This window comes from Pantherophis guttatus, chromosome 8 (genome assembly GCF_059756535.1).
Source record: "Pantherophis guttatus breed Tessera chromosome 8, ASM5975653v1, whole genome shotgun sequence".
Classification (NCBI taxonomy): domain Eukaryota; kingdom Metazoa; phylum Chordata; class Lepidosauria; order Squamata; family Colubridae; genus Pantherophis; species Pantherophis guttatus.
Genome location: NC_142070.1, coordinates 62,773,082 through 62,798,727, shown reverse-complemented (window position 1 = coordinate 62,798,727; position 25,646 = coordinate 62,773,082). Strand labels below are relative to the sequence as shown.

General features: G+C 37.8%; 1 protein-coding gene and 1 pseudogene across 1 annotated transcript in view; both read left to right on the top strand.

Annotated features, from left to right (window-relative positions):
* Nucleotides 1–25,646, top strand: part of PDGFC (platelet derived growth factor C) — a 150,549-nt gene that overhangs the window by 111,538 nt on the left and 13,365 nt on the right. The gene's annotated exons all lie outside the window — the stretch shown is intronic.
* LOC148112682 (uncharacterized) lies at nt 205–16,148 on the top strand (annotated as a pseudogene).

Genomic DNA, 25,646 nt, shown 5'->3' with positions numbered 1-25,646 from the left:
GAGTTACATACAGTATTACATCAATGAAAGTTAAGTTCCTATAATCAGAATTCTTATTTGGGTTACAATTAATTTTAATTCGAGATTTAAAGTATTGATAATTGAGTGTTTTTCATTATTTTTTAAGCATGGATTTTATACATTTTCTCTTGGATATGATTGGGATCAGTTCTTATTATTAGAAAGGTTAAATGATATCGTAGAATGGACTTAGCAATTGTGACTGTCCACTGTAAGTCAAATAAACTATATACTTATTTAATCTTATATTGTATTAGCAAAATATTCCATTGGCATAATCAGAGCATAGCTTGATTACTAGTTTTATTTTGCATGAGTTTTGCAACTCATCCCTTCCTCAAGTAGGGAAAATATTCTCAATGAACAAATCTGATAAAACTGCACATAGAATTGCTATTGTTCTTTTGTTCATTTTTTACTTGAACTGAATACTTAATAATTTATTCAATTAACTTCAGTAAGTTGGAGGATGTCTCTTGAAAAAGAATCATATTTGTCTCAGATATATTTAGCAACATTGTGGCAGTGTTTCAGATTTATTTTCTAAAGGTCATTCATGGCATGTGCCATCTGCAACTTTTAAAGACACCTTTGTCTTTTTCCATTATCTGAATATATTATATTAAAAATTGAAAGGAATCCAGCATACACACACAACCATAAATACATTTATCCACATATATAAGCACATTATGTTTGTGTGTATGTACTTTATTTTTCGGAGTATAAATCGCTCCGGAGTATAAGACGCACATTAGTTTTTGGGGAGGAAAACAAGAAAAACAATTTCTGCCTCTGCATACCAACATCCATCGGTATTTATCTGGCTAGCATCCTTGCAGCAAATAGCAAACAGCCTGGTCAGCTTCAGCACATTATCGCAGCCTGATTCACCATGAACAGCTGATTGGTAGGTGGATCAGCCTTCCGGAATACCCCCAGTCAGCTGTTCCAGGCTGCAGAGGTTGTCACAGACCACTGCCGCCTCCGTGCCTTGCATTTTTGGCCACTGTGCCTTGCATTTTTGGCCTCAACATGTCATGTTTTCAACCTCCGAATGCTCAATTTTAGACCTGTTCCAGGCGGCGAGGATCACCACTGCCTCCGCCACCGATCCCACTGCCCAAAAATGCAATGTGCAGAGGCAAAAAACGGGGCATGCAGAAGCTGAAAACGCAATGCGCAGAGGCGGTGATCGGCAGCGATGTGCTCTGGTGATCCCCGCAACCTGGAAGAGGTCTAAAACTGTGCAGAAGCTGAAAAGGTGATGCGTGGAGGCCAAAAACAGCTGGAGGGTGGGGGCTGGCAGGTGGGCAGGGCTACATTCAGTGTATAACATGCACGCAAATTTTCACCCTATTTTAGGGGGGAAGTGTGTCTTATACTCCGAAAAATACGGTATATGTGTGTAGGAATGTATGTTGTCACCATAAATAATGACTTATATCAAATATTTGGGTGAGTATGTAAATCGTGTTGCACTTGTATCTGTTAGTTTTAGTTGAGCTCAAGCAAATAAATTTCTAATATTGTAATATAGTGTGGATTAGTTTAAAAAAACAAGTGTAAAATAAGAGTAGGATATTCCATTTCACTTTCTTGTTGAGAGCTATTTAATTATTTTGAATTGAAATTGAAATTTGAATTGAGTTGAAAACTATGGTTGATAATGCAGAGAAACTAGTTTTTCTGAATTTATATCATCTTTTTATCTAATTATTTTTGTATTAGGATTGTATTAAATTTAAGATTATGTTCCTTTCAGGAAATACAATATTTTATTTTAATTTCATCATACTTAACGTACAACATACTCCTCACAACACATTTTGAAGACTTATTTGTAATTGTTATACATGTACATTATGTTTAACAGTTTGATACAGTTAGTCTTCATGTTATGATTGCAATGGAGCCTACCCATTACCATCAAACAGGAGATGTTAAATGAATCACTTTAAGTGGACAAATCCCCATCTGTGGTCTTTCCAAAGCATTTGTTAAAGGAATCTGCAGTCTTTAGGTGTAATATGGAGTGCCTCAGAGAAAGGATGCCTTAAGATGCTCTAATGCTGTGAAGTGTTCTAGACTAGATTATTATTGGGTCCAAATACCCACTAAATAATAGTGCATAACTGTTTTATTTTATGAAATGTTCCTGTTTGTTTGTTTGTTAAACTGTTTCCATTGTTTCCACTAATACTCATATAGAATAGAATTTCTTTTTATTGGACACACAAGGAATTTGTCTTGGTGCATATGCTCTCAATGTACATAAAGGAAGATACGTTCATCAAGAATCATAAGGTACAACTTAGCAATTGTTAGGAAACAATATCAATATAAATCGTAAGGCTACAAGCAACAAAGTTATAGTCATACAGTCATAAGTGGAAAGAGATAGGTGATGGGAATGATGAGAAGATTAATAGTAATGCAGACTTAGTAAATAGTTTGACAGCGTTGAGGGAATTAATTTTTTAGCAGAGTGATGGTGTTCAGGAAAAAACTGTTCTTGTGTCTAGTTGTTCTGGTGTGCAGTGCTCTATAGCATCGTTTTGAGGGTAGGAGTTGAAACAGTTTATGCCCAGGATGCGAGGGGTCTGTAAATATTTTCTTTTCTTTTCTTTTTTTATTTTAAAAACAAACTTTATTCAATATAAAAAGATAAAAGATTGTACAAAACGTTCTTAACTCTAAAAAAGAAAGTACAATTCTAAATTACATATATACTAAAACTAACAAACAGGATTATCTATATATAATATTTGACCATGTAAATATATATATACATTAACCTTGATTGATCCATTCATACCATCTGTCCCATATTTGGTAATACTGTGAGTCTTCCTTGTTGTTTAATTTTAATGTTAATCTATCCATTTCTGCACATATGAATATCTTTTGAGTTATTTGTTGTTCTGTTGACAACTGTTCTAATTTCCAGGATTGGGCTAGGGTTAATCTAGCCGCCGTAATTATATGTAATGTGATGTATTTTATTTCTTTTCTACTACTTTTTTAAAGTATGCCTAATAAAAAAATTTCAGGTTTTAGGTCAATCTCTTCTTCTATTATTTCTGTTATCCATATTCTAATTTTTATCCAAAATTTTTTAATTTTTGGGCAGAGCCACCAAAGATGATAAAAGGTTCCCGGTGATTGTCTGCATTTCCAACATATCGGATTACAATTTGCGTACATTTTTGCCAATCTAGCAGGGGCTAGGTACCACCTATACCACATCTTGTAGTGGTTCTCTTTGTACGTTGTTGCCTTTGTTATTCTGCAATTATTTTCCCATATCATTTCCCACTCTTCCAATTGTATATTTCTTCCAATGTTCCTAGCCCAAGCTATCATTTGGCCTTTGACTATGTTTTCTGCCAAGTCGAACTCTAGTAGGTATTTATAGATCTTTGAAATTAATTTTCCCTCTTTAGTTTCTAATAATTTATCTAATTGGTTAGATTTTATATCTACTCCTCCTTCACTGTCTTTTTTATATCTAGTTTGTATTAGTAAATACGGCCACCAGTCTATTTCTATACCCTGGTCCCTGAGCTCTTGGCGAGATTTGAGTCTCCCATTAATATCCAGAATTTCTTTGTATCTTATTATTTTTTGAGTAGCTGATGTGTTGGGGTGCATTGTATTGGGGTGCATTGTTGCCTCTAATGTAGATATCCAGCCTGGGACTTTCATATAGTGCTTACGTTTAATTTCCAGCCAGGTGTCAATTAGTGAATTACTTATTATATGGTTTTTAAAATGTTTGTATGTTTTGTTTCACAAGTAAGCATGCCAGCCTTTTAATAAATCATGACCTTCCAGTTTCAATACTCTTTGGTTATCCAAATTAACCCAATCCTTAATCCATATTAGACTTGCTGCTCTATAATATTTTTCCCAGGCTGGTAGGCCAAAGCCTCCTCTGGATCTATCATCTTGTAATGTTTTAAATTTATCCTCGGTTTTTTCCCCTCCCATATAAATTTTGCGATTAATTTATTCAAATTTATATAAAAAAAAATTCTAATTTAACCGGGATAGTTTGAAATAAGTAGAGGAGCCTTGGGAGTATATTCATCTTTATTGCCGCGATTCTTCCTAGCAGTGATAGTTTAAGTTTCCCCCATCTCTCTAGGTCTTTTTTAATTTGTTGTATTAGTTCTCCATAGTTGTTATCTTTAATTGCTATATTTCTGGTTGTCAAGTTTATACCTAGATATTTTATCTTTTTAACTACTTGCAATCCCGATTGTTGTTCCAGTTCTTCTATTTATTTTGTTGTTAGATTCTTGGTTAGTATTTTGGTCTTGTTTTTATTAATTTTTAATCCTGCCAAATTTCTCTATTTCCTCCATCAATTTTGATTGTGTTTCTAATGGGTCTTCTGTGAAGAATACAAGGTCATCAGCAAAGGCTTCGACCTTGTATTCTTCTCCTTTTACTTTAAGTCCTTTTATATTTTTATTTAGTCTAATTCTCCTAAGCAGATTCTCCAGGGTTAAAATAAAAAGCAGGGGTGAGAGTAGGCACCCTTGTCTTACTCCTCTACTTATTTCAAAGAAATCTTTTAATTCCCCATTAACTAATAGTCTTGCCTTCTGACTTGTGTATATTGTAGATATTATCTTTTCAAATTTCTCTCCGAATTTCATATTTTTTATTTCTTGTGTCATGAATTTCCAATTGACCCGATCAAATGCTTTTTGTGCATCCAGAAAAAACAAGCGCTGCTTGTTTCTCTGGATGCACCTCATAGTATTCTATTATGTTAATCACCATTCTTAAATTATTTTTAATTTGTCTTGTCGGCAAGAATCCATTCTGATCTGGATGTACTCTGTTATTTAATATTATTTTTAATCTATTCGCCATTAAATTCATAAAAATTTTATAGTCGGTATTTAATAGGGAAATTTGTCTATAATTACTAATTTGTGTTGTATCTGTCCCTTCTTTGTAGATTAATGAAATATGTGCTTCTTTCCAAGATTTTGGTATTTTTGCTTCTTTTAATGCCTCATTGTAAACCTCTAATAATATCCCATTTAATTATGTTCCTAATCCTTTGTATAGTTCTATTGGTAGCCCATCTGTTCCCGGGGTTTTATTGTTTTTTTGTTTCTTAATAGTTTCCTGTAATTCTTCCATCGTAATCTCCCTATTTAGCATCTTTTTTTCCTCTTCCGTTATCACGGGCATTTCCTCCTTTTTTAAATATTGGTCTATTTCTTCTACTTCCACCTTTTCTTGCTTATATAGGTTTTGAAAGAATTGAATTGCTATCTCTTTCTTTTTTTCTGGGCTCTGATGCAGCTTACCTTCATTGTCCTGTAGTTGATGAATTATTCGTTTTTCCCTTTCTTTTCTTAATTTATAAGCCATCCACCTCCCCGGTTTATTTGCCTGTTCAAATTGATTTTGTCTTATGAATTTTAATGTATTGACATATTTTTCTTTTTCAAGTATATTCAATTTGTGTTTAGCAGCCGTCCAAATAACTCTTATCTGTTCATCCCCCAGTCTTTCCTGTAATTTCTCTTTGCAATTATTAATCTCACTATAAATTTTGTTATATTCCTTTTCCCTCTCCTTTTTTCTTTTGCTATTATAAGCTAATGTTATTCCTCTAATGTAGGCTTTTGTTGTGTCCCACAAATTTTGTAAAGATGTCTGGCTTTCATTATTATCCTTGAAGAACCATTTCAGTTCTTCTTCTATTCTTTCAGTATATTCTTTTTCTTTCATTACTTGTGTATTCAGCATCCATCTACTTTTCCCCTTTCTCCATCCTCTCCATTCTATTATTATTGGGTTATGATCAGCCCAATCATTTGTCCCTATTTCTACTGATTGAATCTCCTGTGTTAAGGTCTTCATAGCCCATACCATGTCTATCCTCGACCAAGATTTGTGAAGGTTGGAGTAGTATGTATATTTTTCCTCTTTGGGGTTATATAATCTCCAAATGTCTACTAAATTTAGTTCTTCTATGAGGGATAAAAATGTTTTTGGCAACAAATTTTTCTTATTATTTTTTTTATTCTGATTACTTCTATAGTCTTTTTTCTGGTCTACAATGGCATTAAGATCGCCTAACAGGCATGCATTTTCTATATTTTGTTCTATTATTTTTTCATGTAAGTTTTGGTAAAATTCTTTTTGTTCACTATTTGGTGCATATACCACAACTAATAGCACATTTTTACCTTTAAGATTAACTTCAATCATCACAGTTCTTCCTATTTTATCTACATATTTGAGTTTGCTTTCTATTTCTTCTTTAACATAAACTGCTATTCCTTTTTTCTTCTCATCTGTTAACGATATGTATAATTTCCCTAGTTTTTTACATTGTAGATACTTTTCTTCTTGTTTTCTTATGTGGATTTCTTGAAGGCATATTATGTCTGCTTTTTGTTTGATTAATTTTCTAAATGTTTGATTTCTTTTAACAGGAGAATTAAGTCCGTTTATGATTATTGATATGATTTTCAAATTTCTGTCCATTTTTAAAAGTTAGTCTTTCTTTTTGTTCCTTTACTTCCTGTCCCCCTTTTTTTTTTGCTTGGTCTTGTGCTCTTGTCGTTACTCCTTTTTCTTCTTCTTGAATTTCCCCTTCTTCCTCTTTTTCTTTCTCCTTATTGTTCTCTTCACATAGGGTTATTTGGTCTTTTTGGCTCGATATTGTTTGGCCTCTCCTTCTCGGCTCCTCTCCTCTGCCATCTGATCCTTCTTGTTCCATAACCTGGTCATATAAGTTTTGTGCTTTTTCTATCGTATCCACTTTTATCTTTTTCCCCTTCCACGTGGCTAGTACTCCTTCCGGCAATAACCATCGAAATAGTATTTGTTTTCTGTTTAATAATGCAGTGAGGAATCCATAATCTTTCCTCCACTCTCTTAATTTTTTTTGGTATTTGTTTTAATGCTATTATCTCTCTTTGTTTGTAATATATTGTTCTTCTTTGGCTATTTTAAAGACAGTATCTCTGACCTTCTTTCTTACAAAACGTACATGGACTTCTCTTGGGAGTCTGTGTTGTCTCGCATAATTAGTATTTACTCTGAACACTTCGTTTATTTCATTGATGATCTCTTCCTTATCTCTTTGCAAGATCTCGGCAATCATTTCAGCCATTACTTGTGTCAGATCTTCATCTCTTTCCTCTCTTACGTTTTGAAATCGTAGGTAGAATGCTGCTCTTTCCATTTCCAATTGTGCTACCGTACTTTCAAATTCTTTATTAAGGCCTGTCATTTTTACATCTAGCAGCTCTAATTTCTCTTCTGTTTGTTCTGGGTTTTTTTTTTTCTATGGCTGTAATCCTTTGGTCGTTTTTTGAAATCATCTCCTGAATGGAGTCCATTTTTCCATCTAATTTTTGAATATCTTCTTTGATCAAATTTTTAATTTAAAAAAAAATACTTTGTAAATATTTTCCTTCTTTTTGACTCATGCAGTATACAGGTCCTCAATGGAAAGTAGGTTGGTAGCAATTGTTTTTACTGCAGTTCTAATTATCCTCTGAAGTCTGTGTCTGTCTTGTTGGGTTGCAGAACCAAACCAGACAGTTGTAGAGGTGCAGATGACAGACTCAATAATTCCTCTGTAGAACTGTATCAGCAGCTCCTTGGGCAGCTTGAGCTTTCTGAGTTGGCACAGAAAGAACATTTGTTGTGCTTTTTTGATGACATTTTTGATGTTAGCTGTCCATTTTAGATCTTGCGACATGGTAGAACCTAGAAAGTTCCATTTGAAGGTCTCTACTGTTGATACTGTATTGTCTGGTATTGTGAGAGGTGGAAGTATGGAAGGGTTTCTCCTAAAGTCTACCACCATTTCTACGGTTTTGAGTATGTTGAGTTTCAGATTTTTCTGGTCGTACCACGAGGCTAGTTGTTCAACCTCCTGTCTGTATGCGGATTTATCATTGTCTTGAATGAGACTGATAACTGTTGTGTCATCTGCGAACTTCAGTAGTTTAACAGATGGATCATTAGCGATGCAGTCGTTGCTATACAGAGAAAAGTGGCAGCCTTGGGGGGGGGGCTGTGCTAATTGTACAGGTATCTGTACAGGTATATGAATGTTTATATAATTTTTATAATACCCATCTTTAAATATATTTAAAAAATTTATTTTTACTACTTACACCTTTTCTGCAGTTTTCTATAAAATATATTTTTGTGTTATTTCTTAAATCATAACTCCAGAAAAGTGTAAGATAGTTGTGCTACAGTACATGTATTAATTTGGACAGTACAAAATTAGAATGCAAGGCTAATACATTTCTTAATCCCCAACTGATAAACCACTATAATTAAATTGCTTAGTCAATGATTTTTTTTTTAATCCTCTGTTGCACATCATCTGGTGCAACAGCAAATTCTGATTACACTTTCTATTCAAAAACATGGAATATAAATATTTTGTGTTGTTCTTAAATATTAAAACTAAAAGAAAAGATTTAATTAGAATACCTAATGTTAATTTCTATATACATAGTCATCTTCATGAAATGGCAGAATTATCCAAAGCCTAGAACCGTGATGGCAAACCTATGGCATGGGTGCCACAGGTGGCACACGGAGCCATATCAGTGGGCACGCGAGTGCTGCCGTAACTCAGCTCCAGCGCGCATGTGTGCTCCGGCTAGCTGATTTTTGGGCCTTTCAGTCCCACTGGAAGTTGGGAAATGGGCTATTTCCGGCCTCCGGAGGGCCTCCGGGGGTTGGGGAAGGCTGGTTTTGCCCTCCCCAGGCTCCTAGAAAGCCTCTGGAGGGTGAAAAATGGGCCTACTGGGCCCACCGTGCCATCTCATGCTAAAGCAGGGGGCGCAGGGGGGGGTCATGTGTGCGGGGTGCATTGAATTATGGGTGAGGGCACGCATATGGGTAACCTCCCCGTGCTCCCCCTGCTTTTGGCATGCGATGGCAAAAAGGTTAGCAATCCCTGGCCTAGAGCCTTGAATTTTCTGAAAATACTGAAGATCTATAAAGTTACAAGTTGCAGTAGGAATTACATATCATGCTTTTCTAAACCATAATCAGTTCAATACTATCGTTTACCATAAGCCTAGCAGTGTTTTCTGAAAAATGATTTGTAGTAATCTCCTTGCAGCAAATGACTGGCAAAATAAATAATAACCAAACAAATAAATACATTACTAGATAATTTTATTCATCTGTTGGAAGGATGTCATACATATTTATATCTATCATTTCATGCAAATAGTAAATAGTTGGCTACTGTGACAACTATTTGCAAACTTGCTCTTTTAGGAAGCTAGTAAAAGAGAAATAAAATATGAAGGATATGTTATACCCATATATTATGTAATTATAGATATTATCTACTATCTATTAGGAGAGCTCAGTCTTTGACTCTGTTCAGGCTAAGGGTCTAAAAAAATGCATGTATCCCTAGGATGGCAATTCTGACAAATCCAGTTGGTAAGTAAAGATGTCACATTGTCACCATTTGCAATTTCCTGCCAGCTTCCCTATTGTCTTTGCTTGTCAGTAACTGGCAAAGAAGGTTGCAAATGACAGCCATGTGATTCAAGTCTCTGTAACAACCAAAACTTGGATTAATGGTCAATTTCATTTGGCACATTACAAGTTGAACAGTCACTGAATAGTCATTAAATGAGGAACACCTGTATTGTGATCTGACAACTCCAGCTTTACTTACTTTTGATCTTAATAAAATTTTTGGCAGACCTCAAACAGAGGGTCTGCGATTTAGATATCAGACCAGAAGAGTAAAATTCTCCATCTCTAATATATTGATCTAATTTACTATTTTGTAAGCTCCGTAGCTATTTTCTGAGAAATGCTTATCATTTTCCCATAAGAAAATTGTATTTCTATATGTTCAAATGCAGAGGTTGAATCTATGTCCCATGTTCTATTAAAATGTTCACTCTACACACAATGATAATTCAAAGTTATAATCCTAATTATTACAGTTTAATTGCCCTCATTAGGGGGAGGTCATTGCTTTCTTTTAAATGACCAATTTCTAAAAGCATCAAAAGCAGTGACCACTTTTTTATTTGTATCTTCAGCTGATGTGAATTGACTAGTGCCTTTTTGTCAGTCTTACCAGGTAGACCAGACAGAGAACATGAGCAGATGAACTTTGTTCTACTTTGTTATAACATTAACAAAGCCTTTAAAGTCTGAAAGCTCCTGCCATCTGAACCTAGGATAGTTCTCTTCTGAATCTCTTCTCCACCCACTATCCAGCTGCAGTCTATGCCCTCTCTTAACTGACAATTCACTACCGTACCCAGCATCTCTTCACCGCATAGATGTATTTCACATACCATTAAATTTCTTCACACAGTTCGTTGTTTTGGTTTTTTTGTATTTTATGTATATTAATTTTTTAACTGCTGCATATTTTAATGTTTGTTAGAATGTCTTGGAATGCAAATTAATAAATAATATGAAGCCACAATAGTTTTTTTTTTGTTTGATGAATTTTCACTGTTAGTGTAGGAAATAGCAAATTGTTCAGTTCTATCTGATTGTATTTGCCTAAATGAGCTAAATCTTCTCCAATTGTTAAAACAATATTTGGAAAAAGGAAACAGATTATTAGTACTGTAGATTGCCTAAGGCAAATGTCTGGCCACAGAAAGGTTAATGCATAGATAAGGTTGAAAAGAAATACTCTTTTGTTTCTCTAGAGATATTATAGCAATATCTTAATATGTACCTGCTCTGATTTTATAGAGCAGGAACTGCAATAATATATATAAAGATTATGATCTGATTTGTCACTTGTTCAGAGTTCTCAAATACTCATTTCACCCAGTATCTGGCTAAAAGAATCTAAATGTTTACGTAATAGCAAACTTCCTCCCTCAGATAGTCTTAAATTGTAGCAACACTTTCCAACTTCTGTCATTAATCTGAACAAATAAGCAGATTTGGAATTATTTTTATCATTCTGGTATGCAAAAAAATACAGAGCTTGGTGCCAGGTGAAGTTCTAAGAATTGTGGTATTTTCTCTCCAAATGACCTGAATATAAGATAATAATCCATTCTTTGATATATATTATTAGCAGAAAAATGGTGATCCAATTTTTGAGGTAGCATTTTCATTTTAATGTTAATATTAAAACATTCTTGTACATATAAACAAAGTAATTTGGTAACTTGGGCTAAATGGAACTAAACAGAATTTCTGCTTCAAAAGAATTAGACTGTGTTCCACTCTGCTGGCCTAAACACATTCATTGCACTGCTCCTAGGGGGTAGAAGATGGCAAAACCTTCAGTTTAAATAAATTAACTAATGATATTCCAAAACTAATGATAGTATTGATACAATATGTCAATGAAAGTTGAACAGTGTAGGCTTATAAATGGTCATATATTAGGTACATATATATGATGAGTAAGTATGACTTGAGTGTGATACAACTGGAAAACCTTAAAGAGGTGTTATTATATGCTATCTCATTTAAAGTGTTTTTCTTTTGTCTTTATTGTTTTCTTTTTGGAAATGTACATTAACAAAAATGTATGTGAACTAGAAATAAATGTGGACTGATATTCATGGTATACTGAAACCTAATAGTTTCTTTGAATCAGCAGATATGTCAAAATGCATATAATCAGTCAAAATGCAGTTGGTCTGTCTTTTTAATCCACTTATCAAGAATGAAAAAGATATCAATAATAGAAAAGCAAATTGTTTTGGCTAAATTGCACAATAATGTGTGTAAATTGTTTTAGATAGATGATAGATATAGATATAGATATAGATATAGATATAGATATAGATATAGATATAGATATATAAACCGCTCGACCTCAAATACTCTATCTCCTCTGCTTACAACCTTCCCTGCTAGCTTCTCCATTGATTTCCAGAGGAAGCCAGCAGAGAAGATGGCAAATATTGGTGAAATATTTGTGGGGTACCAGTCATAAATGGGACCCAGTTGCCATGTGACCATGGGGAGAGGGCAGAGTGAATCTTTACGATGAATGGAGTTGCTTTACAGAATATAATGCACTTCTTTCAGGGTAAACTGACATTAAATGATCAGGCATAAGTCAAGGACTATCTGTATATGGATGGAAATTATGACTTCTCTTGTAACTACAAATTAGTCCTGTATTACTTAACTGATTTGTTGCATGTGTTGTCGTAGTATAATATCCCTGTATACTTAAGGCATTCCCAAAATTTTCTTATGCTAGTATTTAATTGTGAAATATAAAAAACCGCTAATTCTATGAATGTGAAACTTTTCCCCTTTTTTTTCCTTTTCCTTTCCTTTCTTCCCATCTCCCAATTGAATACAGACATAATAAAATTTGGGAATGCCACAAAATACTCAGAAGATAATAGGGAAGTTGCTTAGTAACTAAAACTGGAACCACATATATTTATTCTATCATACTAAAGAAAATTAACTAAATTAACTATAATTCTAAGTTTATTACTGATATAGTTTACTGAGACTTAACTTCTCTTAAATGTATACAATTATAGGTAGATTAACATTAGATATTAAGACATTGAGATTTGGGAAATGAAATGGTCTAGTTTTGGTCCATGGTAGACAATTTCTAAGTGTTTTTTTTGTCCCTGATAAGAATTCACAAGGGAAAAGTGATGTTATCATTTGTTTTGGTAAATCAGATGAACTCACTGTAAGAAAAACTGTTTTTTTAGTCATAGATCCAATTTATCATCCTTTCCAGGTACCAGTACAAAATTGAATCAAATCATATCTTTATTACAGCCATATTTCTAGCAGTTAGTAAGAAGTAAAACAACTTGAATATAGCTAAAAAGAAAGAAAATTAATACAAATAATATAGAACTGAGAAGAGATAGTACATATTGACCCAGGAAATCAGACAACATAGAATATACAGTTAATTAGTAGGGAAAGGAATTCATGCTCTCTGCTAGGAAGTTTCTTCAGGATAGGATAGATAAAATTTGTTCAGGAGAGAGAAGTGAAAAAAGTGTCTCAAGGATTCCACTAAACTATTCCGCCATGAACACAGATTTTGAGAAAGGGAAATTTCTCCAGGAAACTGAGGCTGAAATAACCCACCAAAATATTTATAAGTGCTCTCTGCTTGTGAGCATTGCCATTGATTTGGCAATTGTGAATTTTATAATAATTTTATACAAATATTTTTGATAATTTAATTGCTAATTTTTCTTCTAAACAAAACAAAGTCAGAGTCAACAATGCCTTTCTCATTCCCATTGGGGAGACAGACAGGATCATCTTATTTGCATATACAAGAGCAGAACTAGAATTTGTATTGATGATGTTATCCATTCAGCTGTGTCCTATTCTATAGGCCAGGTCTCTCCACATCTTCCAATCTTGCACTACTTCTTTGAGTTTTCCTATGCTCTGGCTGGTTCCCAAAGTGCTTACAAACAGTACAGTACTATAGAGTAACAAAAAAGAATATTTTAAAATACTTCCATAAGCAATTCCAGCACCCCAGTTCTCAAGCCCAGGCAGCACAGGCAGATCCTACACAAAGCACCAAAAAACAAACTCGGCGCCAGGCTGTCTGCAAAGTTCTCCCTTGCGCTGCTTAGAGAGTCCATTGAGTCAGTTAATCCTCATGTGATTGGCCAGAGACTGATTAAGAATTTGCTTAAACACACCTCCTGTTCCTGTCTAGCCCCAGTTCCTTACTCAGTCCGGCCTTTAGAGACATGATTTTTGTCTAGCTCCTCACTGGACTCTCTAACCACCACTTTGGGGAATTTATTCTTCCTTTTCTACTGATTACTTCAATTTCGACATTGACTGACAAGCGGCGGTTGGCTGCTATGCGCTAGCCCTAGTGCTGCTCGGCTGAACTGCGGCTTTGGCGGTGGCCTTTCTAGCCACATTTTGGCACAATTTCATCATTGACTCGTGGATCATCGCCTGTGGAAGCTGTGAGTCACACTAGAATGCAGGAGAAGCCGTGTTGTTGGCTTCGCGTGGCAGGGATCGAGGCAAGCCCTGTTTCGTCGGAGCTCAGCTCTCCCTTGACCAACCCATATCATGTGCCCTTTCTAGGAGCTGTTTTCATCAGCTCCGTTCTAGGCTTTGGATCTGGTGTCACGGGCCCGTTTTCTCGGATCCGTGCCATTTAGTACTTAATTTCTGGCGCCTTTACAGAGCTGTGTGGATAAGACTGAAGCTTTCACAGAGCTGTGTTGCCAGCTCTACGCCATTTTGTGACTCTTTCCAACTCCAGCTCGATTTCCCTTTATCTCTGCAGCTCTTATATACTGCAGCCCTGCAGCATTGGCTCTTTCTCTCTACCACCAATTGTTGTTAGGACTGAACTCGCCTTCTAAATTTCTCTTGTGAGTCCTTTGAATATTGCTGGTATTATTAATTTCAAAATGGCCAACCACAGCTGTTCTCCTCCTCTCTGATCTAGCTCTCCCTTTAAGACCAGATCCAAGACCAAACATTCTGCTAAGACCAGGGCCTCCACTACTGGTCCTTCTTCTGTGGCCGAGAAGGATGCCAAGCGAAGGCACCTGGCACTGACCAAACAGTTTGACAAAGCTAAAAAGAGGGCAGAATCCAACAAAGAACCTTCTACCTCAACACTGGCCACACCCCCTACCCCAGCCCAGGAGCAGGACACCCCCCTCCAGACCCAACAAGATCCCCCATCCTGGTCTCCCGATGCTTCTACTCAGGGACAGGAGGACCAGGCGGTGGTCAGGGAGGTTTTCTCTCAACGGCATGATTCCAATCTGGATCCACTTAGGCAACCACATGCCTCAAAACCATCTTCCACCTTCACTCCTACCACAGCGGAACTCCGTCCGGAAGAGAGCCACAGTCCTGGCATCCCACAGGAAATGTGCGATCTCATTGCGCAAACTGTGGCTAGAGGCAATGATGCAGCTCTCATTCAAAGAGGCATTTTGGCTCCGTTATCGGCTCCTGATCACGAGCAACGTCCCTCTCATGCCGCATCCCACTTAGCCAGTGATTCATCTCACACCTCTAATTCACCCTCCCCTTCTTGTCACAGCGAACAGTCGCTTATGGATGAGGAGGACGTCTTTGATTATAATCTTTCTGGAGGGGAGGAGGAAGCTGCATCAGATAGACCCCAATCCATGGGTCTATTCCGTCCTGAATTGTTCAAGACCTTATTACATAAGTCAAAGGCTACGGCCAATATGGGAGTCTCCATGACACACACACAGGGCTCTTCGGAACCTCACGACTCTAACAAGCTGCTTTTCACCAAGGGTGTTACTGAACAAGAGGGCATTCCATCACCCAAGCTCTTCATTGACACAGTCCAACACCAATGGGCTCAGCCTGGCTCCATTTCAACTCCTAGCAGCCTGGACAGAAAGCTGTATACAGTGGAGCAGGAGCTCGAAGATCTCCTCAAACTTCCTGATGTAGATGATCCCATGCCAGTCTGACCTCACCTAGCATCCTCCCATTCGATGCGGCCGAGGGCCTTCATACTGAAGACAGAAGGGCTGAGATTTCAACCTGTAAAACCCACCAAGCTGCTGCATGGGCTATAAAGTCGGCGATAGCAGCTTCTTTCTTCGCCAGAACGTCTCTTATTTGGCTGTGACAGATGCAGGCTAGAGCTTCACCTCAGGATCCTCGTCTGCACCAGGACAAAAAGCTGATCGCTGCTACAGAATATTCTGCAGACGTGACTCTCAATTCAGCCAAATTTGCTTCACGCACCCTGGCATCTAATATCCCTTCTTGGCGTCTTCTCTGGTTGCGCCATTGGCAAGCGGACATGAGAACTAAATGGTGTTTGGCCGCAGCACCTTCAAAGCCAGATCCCTCTTCGGGGAGGCCTTGGATCCAATTCTCATAGAAGGTAGGGACAAGAGGAAGGTCCTCCCCTTTGCCTCCAGACGCTCTGCCTTTCCCTATGTAGGCAGTCCTTTTGATCTTCGGATCCCGGGTTCCAATCCCCGGCCTATCAGCACTCATTCAGTCATCCTGCAGACAGGTCCCATGACAAGTAGCCCTTCAGAGAGCGAACACGTCAACCTCAGTCCAGACGACCTTTCCGGGGCTCCAATTTTTGCCCCTACCATAGAAATAAGTGATTCCTCACTTCAAGGGCCCATTGGCGGTCATCTCGCCAATTTTGCTACCACCTGGCGCTCTACGACCACTGATGCCTGGGCCATTCAAACGGTCTCCCTTGGGGTCACTTAAGAATTCATTTCTGAACCCCCGAGGTGTTTCATTCATTGTTCTAATTCTATTGACCCTTCCAAGACAGCTCTTATGGAAGCCGAAATCCAGCACCTCCTGACCATTCAGGCCATTGAAGCAGTCCCACCCGAACACCAGGGTTCCGGCTTTTATTCGATTCTCTTCTTGGTGCAGAAAAAATCAGTGGGCAGTGAACGTCCATATACGTTACAGGCGCTTCAAGATGCATACTCTGCATACTATTCTGGGCAGCGTCAGACACGGAGATTACTTGGCATCAATACATCTCTGGGAGGCTTATCTCCACGTTCCCATCAGGCCATCCCATAGGAGATTCCTCAGATTCTGTTACGAAGGGGCTCATTTTCAATACAGAGCTTTGCCCTTCGGACTTTCTTCTGACCCACGTATATTCACCAAGTTCCTGGATGTAGTGGCGGCTCATTTAAGAGCATCCCCGATCATATTGCAATGTTACCTAGATGATATTTTAATTCAATCTTTCTCATTTCAACAGGCAGAACACGATCTCCAGGTAACAATCACTACCCTTCAGGAACACGGTTTCATCGTGAATTGGGAGAAGAGTCAGCTAACGCACTCCACCGACTTGGTCCACCTTGGGGCCCGCATCGACACGCTGTCAGGCCTAGTCTTCCTGTTGCAGGAATGACAATACAACATCCGGGCCATGGTGCAACAGGTGAGGTCCCAAAAACAGGTACCCCTGCTCTTGCTTTCTCAATTGTTGGGCCAGATGATCTCATGCTTGGCAATCATCCCTTTGGCGAGATTGCACTCACGACCACTTCAGTGGCTTCTACTACCAAGCGAAAAGGCGGGTATCAGCAATACCAATACCTGGATTAGGGTCCTCTGAAGGTACTCAAATCCTTCAACTGATGGACGTCTGCAGCTCCCTCTTCCACGAGCCGCAGCACCTGATTCTCATCACGGACAGCAGCCTGTTCGGTTGGGGCACTCACTTAAACTACCAGGTCACTCAGGGGCGCTGGACACCCAAGGACCTTCTCAACGATGTCAACTGTATGGAATTGCGTTCTGTCCATCTCGCACTCCACCATTTCCAGCGTCAGCTATCAGGACACCCACCATGTGCTTCTCCGGACAGACAACGTCACGACAAAGGCCCACGTGAACGACAAAGCAGAACCCGCTCGAAGATCCTGATGAGTGAGGCCACGCAGCTGGGGCTATGGGCGGAGAGACATCTAATTTCTCCGCAAGCAGAACATATATCACCCGAGCAGACTGGCTGAGCAGAACTACCATCGACCATGCGGCGTGGCAGCTGCATCCCGCTCTTTTTCTGCAAATTGCATCACACTTCGGCCACCCTCAAATCGATCTCTTTGCCAGTCCGGAGAACGCTCAGCTTCCTCGTTTCCTCACCAGGTTCACTCAGCTTCCTCGCTTCCTCACAGAGGTTCTGGATTCCGGGGCCAAGAGGACCAATGCCCTCCGCTGCAAATGGCCTCCGGGCCCCCTTTACGCCTTTCCCCTGATACCCCTGATATCGAGGGTATGAAAAATCTTGGAGGAGAACACAGAAGTCATCCTTGTCACCCCATATTGGCCTCGAAGGGCATGGTTCGCGGACCTCATGAGTCTTTCTGTCCGGCATCCCTGGAGGATTCCCCCCGAATCAGATCTCCCTGCGCCAAGGGGCCATCTACCATCCAGAGCCCCAATGGTTCTAGCTAGCTGTCTGGACCTTGAAAGGGAGATCCTGAAGAATGACCACTTCTCACCCAGGATGATATCCACCCTCCTAGCTTCCCGCAGACACTCTACCACCCGCATATCCGATGCTACCTGGTTGCGCCTCTTCCAGGATTGACCCCACGGCAGCGTCCGTTCCACATGTTTTGGACTTTCTTCAAGCGGCGCTGGATGCCGGCTTAGCCGTCAACACCCTACGACGATAAATTGCGACCTTGGCAACCGTTCTCACCAGCAAAAGACATAGCATGCTGTCTCAGCATCCAAGAATTCATTGTTTTTTCTGGTGGGCCTCCAACCTTTGTCCTCCCCCAGTTCACCGGTATCCCTCCTGGGATCTTTGCCTCGTCCTCCAGGCCTTTATGGCCTCACCATTCGAACCACTGTCCTCTGTCAGTCTCAAATTTCTGACCTTCAAGGTTGCCTTCCTTGTTGCTGTCACCTCCTCTCGCAGGGTGTTCGAACTTGCAGCCTTTTCTATATGCAAGGATTTGTGCATATTTCATTCCGACCGGGTCGTTTTGCGGATGGATCCAACCTTCCTCCCAAAAATCAACACCTGGTTTCATAGGGCCCAGGAGGTTGTGTTACCTGACTGCTGTCCCAGGCCTTCACACTCCAGCGAACAGCGCTGGCACTTTTTGGATGTTCGCAGAACCTTGAAAAAATATATTCTCAGGACTGCTCCGTTCTGCAAATCTGAATAATTATTCCTTTCCTTCCAACCCAGCTCCCTCGGCTCTAAGGTGTCGTCTTCCACTATCGCTCGCTGGCTTAAGGCCTGCATAACTATGACCTACAAACATAAGAACAAGCCTCTGCCTGGCCGTATCACAGCACATTCAACACGTAGCGTGGCTACCACTGCTGCTTGGGCCACCCAGGCACCTCTTCTCGAGATCTGCAGGACAGCGACTTAGGCTTCTCCGACACCTTTCATTCACAATTATAAATTGGACAAATTAGCTTTGGCCGAGGCAGCCTTTGGTCGCACCCTCAGGAGGACCTGTCTGCCTCCATTTCTTCCCTCCCTGGGGATATTTAGCTTGGGTATATCCCACTCAATGGACTCTCTGAGCAGCGCAAGGGAGAAGGAACATTGGACTTACCTGAAGGTTCTTTCTCCTTGCGCTGCATGAGAGTCCATACTCTCCCTTGTTGAGTCTCTCGGGCTCCTATTAACTTCTTTTCCGTTTAAGTTCTGTTTCTTCAGATCCGGACTTCGCTTATGAACTGGGGTTAGACAGGAAGAGGAGGTGTGTTTAAGCAAATTCTTACTCAGTCTCTGGCCAATCACATGAGGATTAACCCACTCAATGGACTCTCACACAGCGCAAGGAGAAAGAACCTTCAGGTAAGTCCAATGTTCCTTCACCAAATCTTGTTTGGCCATGTAACCAGGGACAAAAAAAAAAAGCCAGCTTCAGGAAATTGCATCGTAACCCTGAATGGCACAGGCAAATCATAGAGTTAAAAATGGCAGTCTCTGCAGCAGTGACTGAATCCAAATCACATGGCTACAGAGGCCTGTTTTTGATTACAGTTTTGAAATTCTAACGTAAGTACCCTTTCTGAATAAATTCATTCTGGTGAAAATTCGCTAAAGGAACCCTCGTAACCAGGGGATTACCTGTAATTCTTTCCAGTGATTTGTCTGGTGTTTTATGCTCCAGTACTTGCTTGTTAGTCACTTTTGCTGTCCAAGGAATACACAGGAGTCTTCTCCAGCACCACATCTAAAACAAGTTTATTTATTCCTGTCTTGCTTTTTAAGGTCCAGCTTTCACAAGCTTACAGTAGTGGCCAAAATTGTGGAAATCTTTTGGGAAAAGTACATTTTTGAGGTTTGATGGCTAATAACACCACTTTTTTTTGAGTAGTACCATAAAATTATATATCAGTGGAAAGATAATTTAAGCAAGAATGTAATGCTTTTCAACCTTTGTTTGAGAGATAAAAGCGGCTTTTTTTGGTGGAATTCTAAATTTTAGGCCAAATTCCTGCAGTCTGTGCCAAACAGTCCTGGCACTCAACTTCACATTGCATTGTGCCATTTCATCTTGTATACACCCAAATGATTTTCTTCTGTCATGTAGGCACAGTCTCTTAATTCTTCTATCATCATTTGCTCTTGTGCACCTTTTCCTGCCTTTACCGGTGTGGTTTTGTAGTGACTGAGTCTCCTTACACCTCTTCAAAAACTTAGAAATGCCACCTTTGGTTTAGTTTCCACCAGTTTTTCTTCTAATTTCTTTATAACTGTAGCCTTGTTCACTTAATAATATCATTTTACATCGCTTTCTGGGCAACCAGTCAACTCTTTGCACCATTACTTTCATTTTTTTACGTTTTACAAGCTCACTAAATGAAAGAAACAAAAAACCCCAACCAACTTGATAGCAATCACATAACACACTGACAAAAACCTACTTTCAGCTTCAATACATAACATCAATAACTGAATCCTACTGTGATCTGATTGGCTTATTGCCAAAACAAGATGACACCTGATTGGCTCTCTAAACACTGACACTCATTGGCTACAATCAGATGAAGGAAAGCTATCTGATATCAACCTAAGCAAATTATGCTTCCCTTTTCTGGTTATTTGGCTATAACTTTCATAGAATACAGATAATTGAATAAACTTTATTGCATTACATTCAATTAAATTATCTTTCCATTGATATATAATTTTATGGTACTACTCTAAAAAAAATGGTGTTATTAGCCATCAGATCTCAAAAATACACTTTTCCCAAAAGGTTTCCACAATTTTGGCCACTACTGTAGGTAGCTACGGGGAACACAATACTAAGCTACATTTGGTTACCAGGCTGATGTCCTTGCTTTTCCATATTTGGCTCATGTACATCGTGGCTGTGTGACCCAGTACAATATGATGTTTTATTTTATTTCACTGCTTTGAGTAATATGTGACCCTAGGAAAGTGATTTTTCTCTACACGTTCTATCTCTTCACTATCAATTTCTATTTTGATGTTTCCATTCCTTGCAGTGGTCATGAGCTTAGTCATTATGATGTTCAAATAGAGACCAAAATTCTCACTTTCTTCTTTGATTTTCTTGATCTGATGTTCCATGCCTTTTTTGGTTTTTGAGAGAAGAGTTGTATCATCATCTTATCAAAGATTGTTGATGTTTCTTCCACCTAGCTTTACCCCAATTTTTTAATCTTCAAGATCTAGCTTCTTCATAATTATTTCAGGATACAGGTTGAATAAGAAAGGGGAGAGTGCAATCTTGTTGCACTCCTTTCTCTACCTTAAACCAATCACTGTCTTCGTATGTGTTCACATGAATTTTTGTTAGCCTGTTAACATAGAGAAGAGATGAGTGGAGACAGACATTATCTGGATTATTAAACTGGTATTCAAGTTAAATAGAAAACAATCTAGAATCATCCCTGCTGAGCGAACTCCTGGGAGATTGCCCCAGAGGGAACATGTGATTTTTAAAATGGTGTTGGAATGGAGAACTGTATGAATATATATTATATATTGATATACTCTTAATTTTTCTCACAATTTCTCTCTTTGAATTAAATAAAAAAATAGATTTAAAATTGGTGATGACTATGAAAAGTGAGCCTCAAGGCCAGAAATAATGTTTCTGTGCCAAGTGGTGGAGAATGAAATAATGCTGGAAATTTTATTAGTCCTTTTGAAGCTTAATCTGTTCTTCACCAAGGATGTTTTCACTTTTAAACTAATCCAATACCTTTAAGTAGTGATAGTTAGCATAGATTTGTTGACTATATTTAACAAGGTGATATTATATAAACTGGAATTGGCAAAGTCCAATCTTCTTCCTATTTCAAATACATAAATGTGCTGAGCTTTTAATACTGAGCAACCAAAATTGGAGTTTACTAGTTCCTGCTTTCTCTTTAATAATTCTGGGCATGAAACCTTCTTCTGGGTCCTAGGCCTTTTTTGGGTTTTAACTGTGAAATGAGATCCTTGATCTCAGATGCAGACACAGGAAGCAAGTTGAAAAGATATTTCAAGGATATATCACAATTATGCTCGTCTATGCCCAAAATAAATATTTGACTGATTGGTCACAACTGGTTTATCTATTGATTCAGTTGTAATAATACTCTGGAGATAAATGTCCTAGGATTTTGCAGATATTTGAGAAATAGGACCAAAGCCATGTACTTAAGGAAACATAATTAAGTGTTAGATCCAGGAAAAATTCTTGGATTTAGCAGCTGTGATTAAACCCTCTCTCTTTACTTATACGTTTTTCTCTTTTTTCTTTTTTAAATTGTAGATGGATTTGTAGCTCTTCTTTTGGTTTAATATAACTGAAAATTGTTAACATTGAAGGCATCAGTTATCATGAATAGAACCTATATAGTTTTGATACAAGCAGTATTGAATCAGAGTTTGGTTCTACTATGAGGGATGTTATGTTGGTCTATGGGTAACATTGACAGAGGAACTGATACAGAAATCAAACAGATACAAGTCTAACTGTATTTACAGCATGCTACATATGCCACTAGCATGCAGATCATTGCAGTTTTGTTCAGAAATCTTTTAAGTTATGAAGATTGGATACTACTTTAAGTAATGGCAAGGTATCAAAAGACAGATTTTTCTGATAAAGTCAGTGATTTAAAACAATGTATTTAAAAAGTAAACTCTTCCAAATTTTATTAGGAGAGAGAGGAGGATTGGCACTGCCCGATTGGGAAATATATTACAAAGCATCAGCATTAATTTGGATCAAGGAGTGGATGGAACTCAAAAACCATAGACTATTGAATTTGGAAGGATTCAATCTTCAGCGAGGATGGCATGCCTTCTTATGGGAGGTCACAGACAAAAGGCATGAATATTTTCAGAGACATACAATCAGACACACATTATACCAAACATGGCAGAGTATTAAAAAGGCACATTATTACAAAATCCCGGAGTGGTTGTCAACGATGGAAGCCCAGATCTATCCAAATGCATGGACTATAACAAAACGAAAACTTATAAAGATCTGTTAAACAATCAGGGGGAACTAAGAACGAGGCAAGAACTAAAAGAGATGGGTACAGACATTGACTGGTGGCCATATATACAAATAAAATCAAGATACAATAAAGATTTGGCTCAATTTGAATTTCAAAAAGGTCAAACAGAATTAGATAAAATTTTGCAAGGGACACAGGACAAACTGATCAAAAAAATTTACAATTACTTACGAGGATATAAATTAGAAGAAGAGATAGTGAAAGAAAATATGATAACCTGGGCAAAAAATTTCGGTTATAGTATTCAATTAGACAAATGGGAAAAACTATGGAAAATAAATTATAAAATGACAATGTCTGTATCCTATAAAGAAAATCTCTATAAAATGTTTTATAGGTGGCACTTGCCACCAGCCAGATTGGCAAGAATGTTCCCCGGCATGCCATCAACATGTTGGAAATGCAACCACCACAAAGGCACCTATTACCATATGTGGTGGACCTGCCCAATGGCGAAACAATATTGGCAAAGGATCAAAATACAAATAGAGGAAATAACACACCAAAAGATAGAACTAAGACCAGAAAGCTTCTTATTAGGCATAGTGAATGGATACTATGAAAAAGAAACAATCTATTTAATTATACATATGATAACAGCAGCACGAATACTATACGCGCAACACTGGAAGAGTGGTGATATACCAACACCAGATAAAGTAATCAATAAAATTATGGAATGTGCGGAATTAGATAGACCCACAAAGGAATTACAAAATAGGGAAGAACATGAATTTTACTTAGTATGGGAAAAGTGGTATAGTTGGTTGAAAGATAGGAAAGAGATGAAGCAATAGGAAGTAAATAAAATGACCAAATATAATATGATGGAAACAAAGAACAAACATAGGTTAACAAAGATCAATATTAGATAGGTAAAAGGGAATGACCAAATAAGGAAGAGTCAAAATGCAAAGAGAAATATATATTATAGTTGCGACAAACTGGACATGTATTGAAATGGATGTTTATATGTTTTTATGTTTTGTACGTTTCATTGTTCTGTTTAGTTTATATTTATAAATAAAAATTGGAGAAAAAAAAGTGGGAAAAAAATACAATTTCTCATGCCATTAGAAAAGAAAAAATGAATGAAAAACAAGCCATATGTAAGAGATTCAGAAAAATGTTATCAAACTACTGCAATTGAATCTGAGTGTATGTATGTTTGTGTATGTGATTATCTTGTGGATAATGCATATATGAAGTATTGTGTGTGTATGAGCAGAAATGAGATGAAGTGTTAGTGGATACTGATTCTAGAGATTTACTAAGTATGAATTCATACATGTACATACAGTATACTTTATAAAGATACATTATTTTATTTAGACATGTTTTTTCAAAAACAGTCATGGTAACAGATAAAACTGCAAAGAAATTTTAGTAAATCATAAGAACTGTTCATTTCTAAAAAGACATTTTTAATTAAGTACCACACTTCTAATTAGAAATTTCAGTTTTTATTTCTCATCATAATGTTGCTTCTTCCACGTATCAATAGTAATGCCTCAAGTAAAATAATCATGAACTATATAACCATATTGCTCAAGGTTCCTAAGTCATTTTTTTCTTCTCATGCATAGGAAAACAAACAGAGTGACATTCAAATTAATCTTCAGCAAAAGCACTTTGTGTATTTCCTTTCAGCTTTTATAGCAGTTCCCATATCCTTTTAAAGGTTACTGTTTTGTGGGTTTGAAAAATAGCTAAATGGTAGAAAAGTCTTGGCCTTCATTCCCACCCACCCCCTTTTTTTCCTCTTCCCATCTTTTGATTTTATATAATGAATGGCTGGTCTGAATTCCTTCACATGCCTTCCTTGTTCTACACCAGTTTCTGAATTCTTGTGTGATGCCTGTAGTTCCTTGAGTGCCTTTCATTTTTTTTTAATCACATTTTTATTTAGACTTTCTCTTGCCCCCTCTCTCCTTTCTCACCACCCCATGTAAGACATACCCAAACACCTTTCTTCTGCAATTAGATCGGTCAGAATGTTCGAAGAATTTTCTCCCTGATTCCAAGAAATATTTGAGTCATTATGAACAACAGCAGCCACAACAAAACACATTTGGCATATGCCAATTCTGTGCAGACCAATCCAGACCAGAAGAAAAAGCAGCCAACATTGAATGCACACTGCTGCCGCTTTATTTAAACAGAATCAGATTGCAGAGTTACTGGTAATAGAGAAATATGAAGCAAAATATTGGTTGCTTCTTGTTTTTCTTTTGATATCAGCTGCAGCAAATATATTTTTGTGCTTTTTTTTTCTTTATTTTGCCTACACACACACACACACACACACAAAATCTGAATTCAATCTAGAAAGTTTTTCAAAATGCTATTTGAGATCACAAAATGATAAATATATAAAATATGAAAGGAAACAGTAGCAACGTAGTATTGAGTGCCAGCTTTCACACTAATGCTTCAGCATTGAAACCTTGGAACCTGGAAGGGTTATAATACCTATTCCCTTAACTACTGATATAATCCAATACAAACTGATTATCACATTGGAAAATGTAATCCTATTGTATTATGCTACCTATTATAAAAAACAAGATAGCATGCTGATTTGTGTC